This window comes from Sinohyriopsis cumingii, chromosome 10, assembly GCF_028554795.1.
Source record: "Sinohyriopsis cumingii isolate HCF-2022 chromosome 10, ASM2855479v2, whole genome shotgun sequence".
Taxonomy (NCBI): Eukaryota; Metazoa; Mollusca; class Bivalvia; order Unionida; family Unionidae; genus Sinohyriopsis; species Sinohyriopsis cumingii.
Window position 1 is genome coordinate 94,482,113 of NC_142970.1, and position 19,211 is coordinate 94,501,323.

Consider the following 19,211-nt stretch of genomic DNA (forward strand, 5'->3'; position numbering starts at 1 on the left):
TAATATCCATTTTTAGAAATGCTACCATAACAGGAATCTTGCATCTGGGACTGGATGATCAATATCTTAGTATTACTTGATATAAAATCAATAAATACTCGGAACCCACAATGTGGAGTTCATAAACATTGTACAGTTCCACTGGTTTCTTGTCTTCAACGGGCCATATTAAGTCAGCATATGGCCCAGATCAAACTATAATGGTGCCACTTGCTACAAATTCCAATGTAACTCGAAGTTGGTATCTTGAGCTGATCGAAATCTTACAGTGTCTTTGTTACAAAAGTTACTATCACTGGGATTTCTTTATAAAGCACATATCAAAATCTTAATTTCAAATTGCTAGAACTTCTAAGGTGATTCAGAAACCTGCATATGCGGATGGTCACTATTGTATTGTTCCAATTCCTACTTAAACTAATATTAAAATGATTCATAGAGCTGGACCTGGTCAATATATGTAAGTACCCATTGATGCAAATGCAGAATTAGCTAGGAATCCTGCATCTTGGTATCGTCACAATTGTACTTGTCAATTTATCATAAAAGTTACTATAGCTAATACTAAGGGGGCAGGCTCTGTTGAAAATCATACCTCTCAACTCGCTAGGACAATTGGAATCCTGCATGTGGTCATAATGGAAATGTTTGGTTTGCTAGAAGTGATACAATAATTAGGAATCCTGCTTCTACGAAATTAAATATCTAACTGCACCACTTCCTAGAATTTACAAAACACTCGTAATCCTGTATCTGGTGAAGGTCAACTTTTTACTCCTCCATACCCATAAATGCTCCTAGAATAGGCAATCCTCTGTCTGGAGCTGGTCATCATATATCATTGCCAGTTCTTATAAATGCTACAATAACTTTGAAATATACTTCCCGGGACTGTCGAAAGTTTACACTTAGCTACAAATGGTACGAAACCTTGGAAACTAGTATCTGAAACTGGCCACAATCTTGCAGTAACACTTGCTACAAATGCTACAATGACATGGAATCTTATATCTGGTGCTTGTCAAACGTTTACTGTTCCATCTGCTAATAAATGCGTCTACAACTGGAAATCCTGTTTCAGGTCGCAATCTTCATTTATCGATTGCAACCAAGTTTACCTCATTGTTAGAATAACTCCACATCTTGAACTGGGGATGGACTACTTTCTACTATTTCACTTCCTACGACTGCTACTATAACTCGGACTCTCGCATTTGTAGTCGGTCAAAATAGTACAGTGCCATGAATCTTAAAATACTTTGGATTCATCCGTCAAGACAGAGTTTTTGATGTTACACTTCCTTCAAATATTACAATAATACGGAACTGTAAAACTTGGGCAGGTCATACTCTCACAGTTTCAACATGCAATACATATCATCATAACTTGAAATCTTGTATCAGGTCTTGGTCGAAAATTTGCTATTTTACTTGCTACAAATGCCACTACAAACATGAACACTGCATCTACCGATGGTCAAACTTTTACTTTTCCATTAAACACACATTCTATATAATAAGAAATCAAGTATCTAGAGATAGCCAAATCTTCCACATCCGACTGCTACATATGTTACAATAAATTGGAATCCTGCAGCTGGAGTGAGTAATAATGTTACTGTTATACCTTCTCCATGTATCCCTACTTCACTTTGACAATTGTTCCATGACTATATCAAAACATTTCATAACTTAACCAATATCTTAAACAATTGTCAAAGCGATCACATTCCTCTCTCTCTCTCTTTCGTAACGTGAATACAGATTTTCAATTTATTTAAATGTTCAATTTCAATCTAAATCTCGCCATTCGACTATTGTATTCAGGCATCTTTTACATGCGAATGATTAAAAATCTCTGTATCGACTCTTCAATAAACACTGTTCAATACTGCAATTCCTATATTAAACTTCATATGTATCTATCTACATATATATATATATATATATATATATATATATATATATATATATATATATATATATATATATACTGATCTATATATCTATATATCTATCGACCTATCTATCTTATCTCTCTCTCTCTCTCTCTCTCTCTCTCTCTCTATATATATATATATATATATATATATATATATATATATATATATATATATATAGCTATTTATCTATATATCTATCGTTATATCTATCCATCTATATATCTATGTATATATCTATATATCTGTCTATCTATCTATATATCTATCTCTACTTATTATCTAATCGTTATTGAAAATATTTGTTTGTGTAAATATTAAACAGAACGCTGGTGATATTTGATGAATTTTTCGGCCTTTATTAACTGAATACATGGGATTCTATAAATTTACATGGAGAGAGTCAAGACAATGTTTTCAAATGTACAAACGCCATGGTAACCACGATTATAATTTCTCCTTACTCTTTCGCAATGGTGTCTGAACGATTAGATCAAGTCATAAACGATTTCCATATTTCAAACGCGCCCAGATTTATAGAAATCTCTCCCTCCACATACAAACACATATACACACAAATCTCGTGAAACACATAATTATTTTCAATAGTTGACGGTATTGTGTTATCAATAAAATTAAGATTGGAGTTCATAATGATGCTCTTATGTATACAGGAAATACAACAATTTGTTTTCACGTGACGATACCATCACTAAACCGAATCTCATCAAAATGAATGATTAACTTCGGTTCCAAGAAATTTAGGTTTTGAAAAGTATAGATTTATACTAATTCATCTCAGAGAAATAGGTAGAGGTACATTTGAAATTTGCACTTATTTCAGTTTCCCGGAAAGGCCTCACAGTGATTACTGACATAATTTCGAGGGTAAGATTATAAAGGAACTATGCAAATTAGCGAAAGTTCCAGATGTATCGCTCCTCGCCATTTCTCCCAAAGCGAAATGGTTCCTGCAAATGCTTAAATGGAACGCTCATAAAAATGATTTGAACATTGGAGGAAGAGCAAAAACAAGATTGGAAGTCATACAGTCCTCCAATTGTCCATGCACAAAGTGCTACTAAGAATGATTCCACTGAAGTCTCATTCCATGTTCTTGTGTTTGAGTGGCACCATCGATTTTACTTGACGCCTATTTGGACACGCGCCAGACTGTGGCGAGGTTGCTGAAGAGCGTCACACGTACTAAAGGTCCACATCCGATTCGTTTACACAGCCGCGGCGAGGAAGTCGAGCAATAGCCTTGCAAAGAACATGGTCCAGTACAATAAGACGGCCCGAGTGTAGAAATTTGAAGTAGAGGACCAAGTCTGAGTGTCCAATGTTGGACTAAGGACGGATATCAGGTGATATAATCCCCAATTTTCGATCTGACAGTGTACAAGGAGAGAAGGGTCGCAGGTCCAAACTCCATATACACATTGCATCATAATATTCCTTTGCTCTTTTAGTCTACCTTGCGATCCAGCCTCCATGTAAAAACGAGCTTCGAGCCTCCGAGTTCCGATTCAGATACCGACCGGTATGTTATACCACACACACGATCTGACTGGACCGGGAAGGAGATTCTTCGACCCCGTAAACACCCCGCACGGACCGCCCCTAAAAGTAGATCTCGATCTTTCATCGAACCCCATATTAGCAAGACTCTTGAAAGCTCTACCATTCAAACTACACGCAGTGGGTCTAAGCAATTCATCACATGCCTCGCATTATAGCACTCAGTTCGGTTACCCAAAGGTGTAAACCGAAAGTTCGGTTCTTAACCCGATAGTATTAGAGCCTACCAGCACCACATGTGTCAAGTCGATGGAATACTCAGGCATCATTTGGTAAGGCGTTCTACAAGAGAACGAAAACATCCCGATCGGCTAGCCAGTGAAATTATTCGCAGACCATTTACTACGTTTGTTGTTGGTGTTGTTTGTTATAGGGTTTAACGCGATTTTCAGGACAAAATAGGCTATACATGGTGGAGGAACAACCCTGGAAAACCCTGGGAAAAACCTTCGACTAGAAGCTACTGGCAGGCTCTCTCACGTACCCACGTCAGCTGGTCCTGAGACTCGAACCCACGCACGCAGAGGGGAGATGGTAATGAGGGTTTTAGACCACTCTACCACTCGGGGCCCCTATTACGTGTGAGTTACTGAGATCTATCTGTATCTGTATCTTTCAGTCGTTCTTGTTAATTATTAGTAGGGAGGGGTGATGTTGCATAGTCTATTTATTGTTAATATAACACAAAAATGTAAATATATGGGGACAATTTGACATTATTTTGTAATTAATTGTTGTTTCAATTAAAGTGGTTTTATGTATTTAATTTTTTTGCCAGACAGTTTAACTTATTAAGTTCTGTAGTTCCATTCATTTTATATTTATACTCCATGTTCTTAACTAATATTACTGCGGAATAATGGATAACTGTGGGGGTAGTAGTCTTCCGGGGAGGATCGAGTAGGTTTGAATCACACTGGGGCTGACCTACAAAGGTCACTCACGCTAGTGCCACTACGGCAAAAAAAGAAAAAGAGAATACGTAGTAATAAAAAAAACATTATTGTATGGTGTTCATTGTAAAAGGAAAGAGGATGAGAATATATTGTTTTAATGGTTGCTTTTAAATCTAATTATCATGTGTGAATACATATCATGTATTGATTAATGTTTTATTTATTTCTGAAGACACGATATTTAGTGTTATTTGATTGATTCCTGTAAAACAAAATGCGCTGCAGGCACTAAGAACTATTTTGAATAAGTTCCAGTTTCTGCCCCCCCCTCCAAATGTCCTTATATCATATATATACTGTACATATAAGGTGGTTAAGATTTATTTCTGACACCAGTTTTGTGTTCACGTGTCCATTGCCATGGTTACAGGGTGTCAAAATACTATTAAAAAATGATATGAAAAGTAGTCATTTTTTCCATTTACTTCTCATAAATACTTCTTTACCATGAGCCATTCACTCAATTTCAAATTTCCAATGTTCATTTGTATTATTTTAAGGGTTATAAAGCTCAATTTATGAAGTTTAGTTTCTAAAACTAATACTAAATGGGCCATCGTAGACAGAAATAGAATATCAAACTGATACGTCAACTGAAAACATTTTCTAAAATACGCTGACAAAAGGGTACTTAATCAAGGTTCCTCAATAAAATATTGTTGAATATTATTTAATGATGTTTCATATTATTGAATTATTTCAATAATTGTTTGATATTATTGAATATGACTATAAATGTGGCGTTAACAGGGGCCTGTACGTTCGCTTCTTCGTCGAATACATGAGTTTGTTTCCTTCACTGGAAATGACAATGTTCTTTATGTATATATGCGCTTTTATTCTTATATTTTCATGGCTATACTACTGTGTTTCTATCTTTAGAGAAAAAGTATAGTCTTCCGCACCCATTGTATTAGCCTATAGTCAAACTATAATCTATTCATAAACTATATATATTAATCCGTAAAAATATAATATGGACATTAATGTTAAAGAAAACACTATCGGTTCAGCACTTTTAATGAACCTTTGACAAATGTGAAATGAGTTTTAGAAGTTTTGGCATTGGAGAGTACAGGAAAGAGACAGATTGTATGTATTGTATTCTCTAGACCTTTTGCGTCTATTTTTAAACCAGCGCGGGAATATTAAATTACGCTGAATGCACACAATTGTCTGCGAAATGAGAGTATGTACACGTTTATAAAGAACATTTAATTATAATGAACAAATGGAAACACAATCATTTTACAATTGGTTTTGCAAATGATATTAACCAGCATTAAGAGTCGAAAAAGATGGTGATTTATATCGTGCAAGATTTTGGGATTTATCGAATGATTGCAACTTTTAAAGAATTGTTTGGAACAAGATTGCACATACACTTGAACGAAAAACGAGTCAAAGTAAGTAATTTTCTACCTTTTCATTGTTTAAAAATAAATATATATATATATATAACTATATTCGCTCTCTCCTCATATGTACATGTAAGTCTATCTTCAACACTTTGTAGCGACACACAAATGTGTTCATCGATGGGGGCAATGAAGACATTCAAAAACGTATAGAAAAATATTAACATAAAATAATGTTATGTGAATATGTGTTGATATATACAATTAAAGTAAAGCTAGTCACACTATTACACTGATTATTAAAATTTGACAGCGATTACGAAAGCAAATTGTTTGCAGAAATATTTTAAGTACTGTATACTATACATGTAGGCCGACATGCATGTCCGTATTCTTACGCGAAAATCATGCGAATATCTCGCCGTGAGCCTTCTATATAGCTGGAGGTTCGGGGAAGGGTTAAAATGAAAACATATGCAAGACACTCACTAAACACATATTACCTAACGGCAGCAGTTAACCAAAACTAATAAGTACGTTCACGATAATATAGTGTGTGCCGCAATGGTTGTTGCGACATCACGAGTCAAAGATGAACGGGACCTAAGCGGTACACCCTCATTCATCACGCCATTTAACAGGAGTCCAATATCAGATGCTTGATTCTGGCACATACTAATGTTCTCTTCATTCCCAGATTCTACTTCTGATTGAATATTGGCCATCTCTCCTTTTTGCGCTGATTGTTCCGTGAATATTTTGGTTTTATTTTGTCATGTCACAAAAGTAAATCTGAATTTGTGTTATCTTGGGTGGGGAATCCGTGCTTGAAATGCTTGTAACACACCATATCCTCTGGTTTTTGAAGTCCATGTCTTTTTACTTACTGGTGATGTCTTGCTGCTGTTTGAGATCTATTCTTTCCTCCTTTCAGGATATTCCATATCCGTTTGGAATGGGTGCAGTTTAATAGGGCATATGCATTCACAAAACATCCTGTGTCGCTTGTGAAGTTCACAATACTCATTATGACATTCCTTTACATGCTTTTGTAATGCTGCGTCCTATGACTGCACATCGTTGCCTGTTTGGCAAATTGCTTTCTGTAAATAAAGAGGAAAATGAATGTTCCCAGAAATTCATAATAAGAAGAGGAAAAGCTTACATCGTATTTTTGACATTGCATGACTACATGTATTCAGATACGTATATATATATATATATATATATATATATATATATATATATATATATATATATATATATATATCTGTGTGTGTGTGTGTGTTATATCCCTCTTTATAACAGGCGCACATAACATCATATCGTACATGTTAATAATATCATGCAGTATTATACCATGGTTGAGTTGTAGACAGGCAATCTTATATACCTCTTCCTTCCTAAAACAATAAAGACATTTAGACTTATTCATTACTAAGGAGGACATTGGCCGTTTGTTGTCACAGAGATTATGTATTTTTATCGTTTGCGTCACGATGGACGGGCACAATTCGACATGATATATTGCAAACTCTAAATCACAGTACTCTCGTGTCACTGTCGACCAATTTGACTTATAGCCTGTTTACTGGCAGAAGTTTGAGCATGCCTCATCAGAGACTTTTATCGGAAAATAATGTCTTTGCATGTACCTAATCACATAGTAAAACAATCTCACCTGATCTACGTGGTGCAACTCGCCGTGATAAATCTAAGTATGTGATATAAGTACTTTTGACCTTTAGCCCGGAAACAGCTGTGAAATTCCTGCTCATGCGAGGTATGAGAAATCCTTATGACTGAGATGAGCAAATGTCACTATTATAGGAATATTTTGTGTATTTAATATTGGACCCCTCTAGATTCACTAGGAGGTGACCAAACAGAACTTTCAATGACTGAACAGTCATCAGAGAGAATAAAAAGCATACAACTAAACTATGCAGGCCAACATGGACTTAAAAAGTCAAACAATTAATGAGTATGTCTCAGAAATATACCTTTTGGTATTAATTTGAATGTGGTATGTACATTGCCAGATTACCCATTAAGCATACCATGAACATGCTTTAGAGCAAAAACCCATCAGGGGCACCAGAACAAATTATAATTATTTGCTGATGATCACAATTCAATGAATTACATATGATCATCTCGATCTGCACGTACGAGTAGTTTGATTCGGAATAGTGGCAGCACTGGCATTTCCCAGCCTTTTTAACTTCTGATACTTTTTTAAATTTTACTTTTAGTAGTTGGGTGAGGTGCTATAATAGTTTCACTGATAAGGGCCCTGGAAGGTCTTAATCATGCAATTGTTCTGTATTATCATTTCTCTCTTCATCAGTATCACACAAATAAGATGAAATAATAATGGAAACATCATGATATGGATGACAATTGAAATTATACAAAATTCACATTTATCATATAACAATAAAAGGAGTCAGATAACTGCTGATGAAAGTAGTGCTCACAATGTAGAAAAACAATTAATTTGATTCCCCATTGTCATATTCACATTCTGGAATGATGCGACCTTATGTTGACTAGTTTATTATGCTTTCTCTGTAAACTTATCATTTACCCATCGTTTACAGCCAATAAAACAGAAAACTAGATACATTGACAAAACACCGCATAACTCGTGCATCAACCTTGCAGATACAATACCGTCCTTTGTTAGAGTCCATGGAATATTTTGGCTTGTATTGGATCCACAGCAAATGGATCTTATTTTTGGAGTGCCGAGACTTGAATTTTACATGTAATATACCTGGACAATCTATGCATGTCATGACCTATTAAAGCCCCTTCTCTGTGAGATACTCATTTGTATACTTTGGAGCCTGTTTGACTTGATAAATGTCCGTAGTGATGTCACACAGATAATCAACTCATATTGATGCATCCATCTTGAAGTACAATTTGTGATTATTCATCAAGTTGTTCAATAGAACCAGGATTTAAACCATATTCCGTTAAAGGAATTGATTTTTTTTTCAGCCAGAAAAGTTGGAAATAGACATCATCGAATAAGAAAGAAGGAACATAAAAGTTATGATATGACTTTGTTTTAATTAGCTCACGCACATTTTTGAAAAGTGATTTAATATCTGTTCTTGTGAAGTTTTCAATCTCTTTTATTGCAGTGATAGATCGAAGGATTCATTATAATCGCATACACAGAGCCTGCGAATTCCATATAAGGAGGTCATGAAGGGATGGAGCCAGAAACTAATTTTATGAAAAGTATCTGAAAAGAAACAACTCTGCTTTTTATGTATTAATTATCATAATTCTTGTTTTATGTCATAAGTTCTTGCATCAACCATTATGCCATGTTTCATCCCAAAACCTTTTATTTCAGAATAGTTTGGTCTGAATATATTGTATCCTTGATATGTTTCATGGTTAGTGTCAAAACCCCACCCCCCGTATTTCTATCCACTAGAAAAAAATAGGTACGTGGACTTTCTATTAGTTTTATTATCAATGCCGTTATTATTAGTATCATTATTATTTTTAATAGTAGTAGTAGTGTTCATAGAAGTGGTACTTATTTTCAAGCTGGATGTTCTTTGAATAAAAGATTTTCATCCGTAAAAGTTATTATATTCATGATTTTCTGGTATAATCAGTATGTGTATCAATGTATGAGGATATCATTTAATGAAATAAAGAAAATATACTATTGTAATAAATATGCAGCATTTAGATAAATAGATTGAACAGACTTGTTTATTTTATTTTTATTTTTGCTGGTTCGGGGATAGAACTATTATCATTATCCATTTCAATTTACAAACCATAAATCAATTTAGTTACTTTAGCTTCCATCCTGACCTTGGGACATGTTTCCTCTGTTTGGAAACAAAATGTGTAATTACTAATTTCAGTAATTGCTTCAAAAATCTTAGATTTAGTAGGCAAGTCAAAATATAAGTCCAAAGCCAGTTTTCTTGATTTGGAGGAATGAATAGGAAAATGTGATAAAGCATCAGGTCTTAGAAAAATAGCATAAACAACCATGTACAAAAAGAATTATACTATATAACTATGGAATAATAATCGCTTCACAACACTGTTTCCACCACAGTAGTTTTCTGATGCAAAAATATTTGGCCAATCTCCTTCAGTTGCTTTATAGATGAATACCATAACCATAAAAATATTACACTTTAAAAGCATACCAATACAATTATTTGCAAATGATTGAGGGTCATAAAATTATTCGCTTTTGGTGTACAAGTAATGCAAATAATATGTTCAATTAAAACATCTTAAATCAATTCAGTTTCTTGGCTTCCATCGCAACTGTTGGCATGGTTCCCACTGTTTGGAAATGGATTCTAAGTTCAGTAATTGTTAGAAATATCGGTGATGTAGTAAGCAAGTTTAAAATGTTTTCGTCAGTCTAATATCTAATGTTCTTCATGTGGACGAGTGCACCGGAAAATGGGATACAAATTCAGTATGAAAAAACAAAGAATATAAATAAACTTGTATTAAAGTTAAACTATCTAATTATGAAGAATAACCGCTTCACAACACTGGTTACATTAATTTTATTTTCTGATGCAGGCATGATTGGCTACCCTTGTATAGTTCCATATTAGATGAATAACATATTGATAAAAAAAATGTTACCTTACAGGATATAAACATAAAATGATTTTCGAATTGCGCATTATATTTTATTGGTTTTGAAAACTGAGCAGTTCCTAATTTTATTTCAAACCTATAAATTGGCAGCTGTTGATATTATGGATATTAATTCTTAAAAAGAAAGAAAAAGAAAGAAAAATGGGGCTGTGAGGATTCAAACTCGGTGCGGCAATTAGGCACAATTATGCTATACCATTTGAGCTATTGAAGCTTGCATTGTTCAATCTGTGTAAACCGCTCCGGTGGCCTAGTGGTTAGAACATCCGCCTCGGATGCAGGATGTCGTGGGTTCGATCGCCGGCCGAGTCATACCAGAGACTTACAAAAATGTTACTAACATCTGCCTCGCTAGACGCTCAGCATTAAAAGGTTAGAGTTAGGACTGGTTGGCCTGGTGTCAGGATAATGTGACTGGGTGGGACATCATGCTACATGTCTGCGGCGTGATTCTCCAGTGCTAGACATCACTATAAACTGCCACACTGCAGACATCGTAGCGATATGACTGAACAATTATTAAAGCTACGTTAAAAGTCAAAATCACATCACATCACACATCACAATGTGTGTATGATGCAGATGACACATTTCTTGCAAGCAGATTTATATAACTGTTGCTTGCCCAGTTAATGCTTTAGTTTTAAAGAATTAATATCTTTACTAGCTGAAGAAATACTCAGTGTAACTGTTAAATTCAACTGGAAATTGACAGGTTCATTTAAAGATTACATGTATTGAATTACGCTGTTTGCGAACAGTATCGTGATGAAAATGAAGAAACGCCCTTGTTAATAATGTATAAAACAAATAATATGTATGTACTTATCCCATTATTTTCTGCACTATTTTGCAAGACATTGGTATCGTAACAATACAATTTCGTTCAATGTTTAGTCCACGTTTTTTTTGTTTATATATATAGTTCCAAATGCTCCCTTCAGCGCCTCTTACAAGGCAATTTAGAAAGAACGAATAAAGAGAGAAATGAATAGATAGCATTGTTTTTAAAATATCTGAATTGTTATAATTAACGGGATCTTTTAAAATATAATAATGAAGGAAATAAATTAGCGAATTCTAGAAATGCGGGTCAAATTCATCAAGCGTTGTGATACGTAGGTAGCTAGCGAGCAACAAGGAAAACAGCGAGAATGATATATAGACAACAAACGACAACAATGTTTTTAGTTTTTAGTGTTCAAATAGGTTAATACGAGAACCCCAAAAATGTCATAAAATTAATCAATCAGTGTAAATACCTAGTCTGAGCAAGATTCAAGTTGCTCAAATGTAGCTTTTTCTCTGAAATTTCCCTTACCAGCCCATGTTGAAATGTAGAGTTTAGGTATGAAAAGGTAATTTGTATACATATATAATGCTTAATATGGTGTTTTATACATCGAATAATACAATGAGACACAGAGTTGTGATATTCACAAGATTTTTCCCACAAAATTGGAGCAGAAAATGGCCCTTATTCAAAATAGTCCTTTGTTAAATGTCAGGTGACTTTTAGACTAAGAGAGGGAGTATGTGCCACAGGAGCGTGTTTGTCATTAATGAGGGCGAAAGTGAATGAGTGAGTGAAAGATCAATATATAATGTGCATGAGGTGGATGATAACGTCGAGCACCTGGCATCTGACAAAAGACCTAGACATCCGTCCTATCGGCTCAGGACGAACATTTACTCGTTTTGTATAGGCCTAAGGTGGCTTTTAGAATTGGAGAGAATCATAACATTTGAATGTTTAGAATCTTCTAGTCTGGCAGGTTATCATTTATGTGTTATCGTGTTGATATATTGAAATACCGGCATGCAGGTTGTGTATCGTCTTGAATCGTATGTTTTCTGTTCAATTCTAGTATTACATCAATAAATACTTGTTCTGTTCTGCTTCAGTATTGTAAATTTAAGAATTCGTTCTGTTTCTTTGAATTTGTATCTTTTATCTCGTACGTTTCTTTACGGATAATAAACCCCACGACCTGCGAGTGTTGTATTTGCTTTATTTTATGCAAACCCCGGCTCGCATAAATAAAATGAAACTGAATAAAATGAAACGAATTATTCGTTACAGGCTTTATTACTCTTTTCAATTTCATGTATTCTTCTTGACTAGAAGCTTCGTTTTACAAATGCCTTTCCTGTGACAGCTACCAATATTACTTATGCTGGAACAAGCATATCGTCTAGGGACTGTAATTCGAAGGGCGGGTGTCATTTTGATTTTTAACGTAGCTTTAACAATTTGATCAGTCATATCGCTACGATGCCTGCAGTGTGACAGTTTATAATGATGTCAAGCATTGGGGCATCATACCGCAGACATGTATCACACTTTTTCTTGTTACAGCGTATCCTTTTTTGTATCGACACGTTGTAACGCCAACGTTTGTTCTCTGAAGTTAAAAATGGCGGGAAAACATTCTTAGCAGCATACAGATTTCTGGGAAAAATATATACAAATAGATACATATTAATTGATGGATATATTGAACCACGTTACGAAAAGAATAAAGGTAAGAAAAAAATATAAATTATTTAACAAAATTGAATTAGTTTTATTTGATTACTTGATAAAAATATAACTCGGAGGCATATATATTTTGTAACATTAGTTTTAGTTAAGCAAGTTAACCAGGAATCTCATTTTCTGAATGTGATGAGGTGATTTCTAAAGTTGAATATATTTAATGTCTTCCACCATCGTGGTGGAAACCAAATCGTCCAATTATCAAATTCAATGATCTAATATCTGTTTGAAAAGCTAATATAATTTTAAGACAGGCAATATGATTTCCTCAAGAAATCACATGGCTGGAAAGTAAATAATACGAGCACGGCAATCACGATTTTACGACCTGATTCCATATCTTAATGTACATACTCTTCTGTTAGACAGTTAACCTTTAAGCCATGTCTAATAAAATTATCCCAGCAGTTTAAGAGATGTGATTGCATAACTCTACACGCAGGGACGACCGTATTATGTTACAACATTGCCTTGCTAATGTTAATCTCTTTAAATAAATAAATCCTTATAACCGTAAATAGCATTATCCGATACAGTTGTCGCGGTCGACTGGATACTATCCGATTGGATTCTTATAAATCGTGGGTTAGGACCAGTCGGATGAGCGTTATAGCGTCGTATACTACTCAAATATGACCCGCTGCAAGAGACCTTAGAAGTGGTGGGTTGTAGGACTCAGTCTAATACCCATTCATCTGCAAATCCAATAGGGGCAATGGAGTACCGATTCCACTATAAACAAGTACTTTTACTATGAGTTACATTTATATACATGGTTTTGCATCTTGTTGATATTTGCTTTGATTGAAACGCCATTTGACACTAAAAGAATGCTTAAAAATAAACATTTATTGAAACAGTTGACAGGAAAGCGTGTTAAACCGCTTGACCTGATAACGTTTTTACAGCAATAGGTATCTTAAGTAAAAGTCATCTCATGTTTTCCATCACTCTAAATATATTTATATACTGAAACGTTCTTTACCTCATAAAGTTGGAATGGTTACATCAGAATTCCTAAATTACTATAATTTCACTTACGAATGAAGTACTTAATTTCAATAACGACATTGGGTAACAGTAAAACGGGTTGTACTTTTGTCTGGAGTCTAGTGATCTGAAACATGGGCAGACATAATTAATATTACAGAGAGAAAGAAAGAAAGAATGCTTATACAAGCAAGAAATCTAGGAGAGCATATTTGCTTTTCTTATATCTTGCGGTATTATAGGACAAAGATAATTAAGACAACCGTACATTCTATGCGAGAAATGTTCATTGTTTTTATTTATTCATTCACTTTCATAAAAAAGATAGTGTGTTATTTATTGTCGACTGACTACAAGTACCATTTCCTGTATATCCCGAATTTAAGAGATGTAAAGTTTGGCAGCACACGCAACAAACAATTTTGCAAAACGAGTTTCCGTAAAAGTACGGAAAGCACCAAAAACACACCTTGTTTTACTGCACTCTCTGGCAACGAAGAGAAAAATATGACAAACATTGTTACATATTTCTTCCCTCAATAACATGTATTGGCTTTAGGTGATAGTTTACCATTGGCAGGGTTATAGAGTGCAGTGACACTCGCGTTATTGTTGAAACAGCCATGTGTTTGCTTCCATTCTGAGAAGCGAGACATCTAATGCTAGAAAGAATTTACCGTGCCACATAGAATACATGAAGTGACAAGCCCAAGCCCAAGGCAAGATTTTATAACATCCAACGATCTACTGACAAATAGAAAAAAAATTGTTCTACAATTTTAGGTGTGAAAGTTGTTTAAACAAATTACATGACAATGGGACAGTTCGCGGAGCTATGGCGACTACTGACTGGAGATGTTTTCAAAACTATTACGTTGCAGAGAGAGATAGCATGTTATTTTAAAAATATCACGACTATTACGTTTAATTGGCATATTTTCCTTACGAAATTTAAAAAAAACATATCTCATTTAAATAATCCTTCCTATGGGAAAATAAACATTAATTTGATATACCACAAGAGTGAATTGGAGACAGAGCCTACTAAAATAATTGTGTCAAAAACGTTCATATAAAGTTTCTACAGAATAGTACATCCAAACACACCGTGATGCATTTTGGAATAGGACTGACATACTTTCCACGAGTCTTCCGTGTTACGATTGTTTGTGCATTAGTTTTATTGTTTGTAAAGTGACTAGTGGACAGGTGAAGAAAAATAAACGTCTGATCTTGTCGCTGTGCAAATAACGACTGAAACTGATCTGAAACTAATGCGGTGCAAAATATCGGATAATCAATAAAGCCACTTACCATGAGTGGCGCATTGTTTAGTTCTAAATTCAAGGCAGGTAGTGTGGTGTTCAGGAGCAGAAAAACACGTCTGATCTTGTCGCTGTGGGAAGAGAGACTGAAAGAGTTTCGAAGTTAAGGTGGTAGAGAAAAGGTATACCCAATAAACTTGCTTCTAACGACTGGCACATTGTTTTGCCTAGGATTTTGCATTTGTATCATTGCAGTGCAAACTGACTGAAGTGTGAATTTACAAACCTGTGTTGTGTACCGTAACATTTCTTTTGACACATCAAATACTTAACTGTACCAACATTGTTCACCTTTTTAAACTGACCAAAAAATATTTTCTCACTTGGACATTTTGACATGCACGCATTTGCATAGGTAGAGAGAGATATGATATAGTATTGATTAGTAATCGTTGTTTTATTTTCTTCAAACTGGTGAAGCTGGAATTTATATGAAGTAAATAAGCTTAAGTACAGTGAATCTCAAAGAACCTGTCTTTCCGTTAATGCATGTAGTTAGATCAGAAGAAATATGATTTCTAAACCACAAAGATATAAGGCAAGCATGATTAGAAAGGACACATAGATAGGTAATTGTTCTAACAAAGACATGCTATCCTTCACGTCCGCGTAACTTAGAGTTTCGATCCCCTTGCAAGACAAGACTGGTACTTTTTGCAGAGCTTTGAAATGAATAAAAAAACTGAACAAACTTAAGCACTTTTCTATAAATATTTTCTTTCGCAGTAATAGAATAAACAACATAACTACCGTTAAAACAATAAACAATCATGCATTTTCTACAAAACATACATCAGAAAAGAGAATTAAAGATTAACGATGACTAACCAACAAAACAGAATTTAATAAAGGCAATAATAAACGTACAGTGAGAAATCTCAATTGATAATTCATTCTTTACTTGTGTGGGTGTTCAGGGAACATACCTAAGCACTAATAAAGGGTGGGGCAGGCAAAATACACATACAAGCTTTGATATATTTTTTTTACAATTTGAGGGGATATGCCTACAGTTCTTAACAAGATATAAATGATGGGAAGGGTCTGTGGGATATCCACAAATAAAGAAGTACAGATTTATGGTCACGTTGCATTTGTGTGCATGTTTAGGAAAATGGCAAAAGTTGGATAGATATTTTTCTAGTGACACTTATAAAGTGAAGAGTCTGTGCAAGTGTCAAAAGCTAAAGTCACATAACTTGTATACGGCTTGTAAACATTTCCATTTTAGAACATGTGAAGTATCACAAGTTATTATCACAAACAGCCACTCACCTTCACAACTTCTTTGCTCTGCCTCATACATGGTCTTAGGGAACATCACCTATATAGGAGCAGCAACAATGGTAATATCAGGAGGGACGTCGTCACTGCTGTCGAGAAAGGGTAGTTCTTTTAAAAATGAGTTTAGTAATTTTTTTAAAGTCAAATGAAGAAACAGGAGTGTTAAATCAGAGTTGGTAGACATCGTGGTCAACGGTAAATTAGAAATGTCAGAGAGAAAGAGACATAATAGCCGAGTTTGCGAGTTGTTTTCTGAAGTACGTACGTGTAATAACGGCACAGTACCGTGTCTAGATCTCTTGATGGCACCAACTGTCTGTTTTATTTTTCTTGCAACTTTTATCTTTCGTGATAGGGATTGAATCGAATGGTCGTGATAAAATATTCTCCACGCACCGTTTTCGTACGAATAAGTCAGCCAGGGTTCCGGTAAGTTTGTCTTTTACTTGCCCTAGTGAAATATACCAAGTCATTGTCACAACAAGACGTAGAGATGGTAAATAGAGAGATAAAGAACGTGGTTAAATCATTTCTGAAATCAGCAATCGAAATGAAACGATCGCACAATTTCACTGAGGCAGAAGGTGAGAGTCAGCAACGTAACGTATCGCCTCATACACGAAAAAAGCGTTCGCTCAAATCGAAGACATAACCTAACGCGAACCACCACCTTCGACGTCTGTGACCAGACCAAGAGAGCCTACATTAAACCATGTCACCACTATCACCCGAAAAGTGATAATCTAGAAAATTTAGAACCACGGCTTACACTTTCACAGTGAAGTTTAAAGATTTCAAGTCAGTTGTACCACTGGAGAAAGCAGAAGAGTTCATCATCAGTTTGTGGGATTGTTTGTTGATCACACTGAAAATACAATGTGAAACCTAAGAAGACGATCGCTTGACACGTTCCATTTATCACCACAGTTTTAAGTCGATTGTTTGGATCGAGTTTAGCAGCTCAGCAGAATTCACACCATTCAAAGGCATCTACACGATTAAACACGTGCATCATTCCAAAGACAAGTTTCACATTACCGATGGAAAAGCAACACTGTACATGACCCATATTAGTCTTCCCTACAAGGTGATATCGGTTGACGACCTTCGCACCACCAGAAAGACCCTCATCCAAATTAACAATTCTTAAAACAAAATGTGTTTAGCCAGAACAAAACGGCAGAATAGAAAAGAGCCTGAAAAACTATTCAACGATCGGACCGAGCCTAACAATAAAACGAAGCAGAACTCTTGTTGGAGCAAGCCGGCTGATCCAAAGACACTGCTTCTGGCATTATTGAAATGAAAACGTGCAAGACCTTTTGGCTCCACGCTACACGTTTAAAGTACACCCTCATGAAGAGCGTGGACCTCTGCTGTTTCAAGGCAAAGCTTTCAAAGACGGAAAATACATTCACGTCGATCATCACTACGACTATTTTGATGAAATTACCAGTATCACCAGATTCCTCGAATACAGTTATTATTGTGAGAAACGTGACTATAGGTAAAACCATCGAGAGCAACTTAAGCTTTGAGGATCGTAATATCCAGGATATTTGACTTTTAAAACCTGTCTTGACGAAGGACAATAACGAGTACATTGTCCCGCTTGTGAGCGAACTTGTGTTAGCCCACAACATATGAAGACGCAAGATTCACAGCAGAAAAGTGCTTGTCAACTCCGGAAATTGTACCGTACATGCAAACAAGTCATACATACCAATCGTGCCAAAGCACACGTCTGTCTAGCAAAGAAACGATGTCGCATTTGTCACCAAATAAATCGTGGACTTGGAACACGAATGTTACATTTAAAAAAATACAAATCCAAATGGGAGGAGGATGAAAATGTCAAGAAGAGGAAACAGAATTTCATCTTTTTCGATTTCGAATACATCCATGAGATTGGCATTCACATTCCTAATTTATGTGTGGCTCACCAAGCATGGGATGAATGCATCCAAGAACATATCTTTTGCCATTGCACTTACTGCAGCAAAATTCATAAAGGACGTGGAAAAAATATCTGGGACAGAACACGCTGGCCGATTTCGCCCGATGGATCCTAGACCCCTTTGACGAGATATGGAGTCAAACGGACATCGAACGTTACGGAGATTTCCACTGCTATGCCGCGGTGATGGATCACAATGTCACTGGGTACGATGGATAATTTATTCTTAAATGCTATACGGAACAAGGCAACAAACGCACTAAAGTTACTTTGAACGGAGCTAGAATCGTTTCCATGCAAGTGTGACCAGTGCAGTTTAAAGATTCGATGAGGTCCTTGGCCATGCCATTGCGGCGAAGGCCTAAAACGTCTGGAATGACAGAAATGGCCCAAGGACATATTTACGCACTTTTTCAATATCGAAGCCAATAAAAATACCGTTCTTTAACATTTGCCTGATGATCACTTCTACGACTACAACAACATGCGCTCAGAACAACGAGAAGGTTTCAACGCTTGGTACCATTCTCATGTCTAGCACCCATTCAGCTTTCAGGAAGAAATGTTAAAGTAATGTCGTTTCAGCGTGGACATTTACGGCGCTACTGTACAG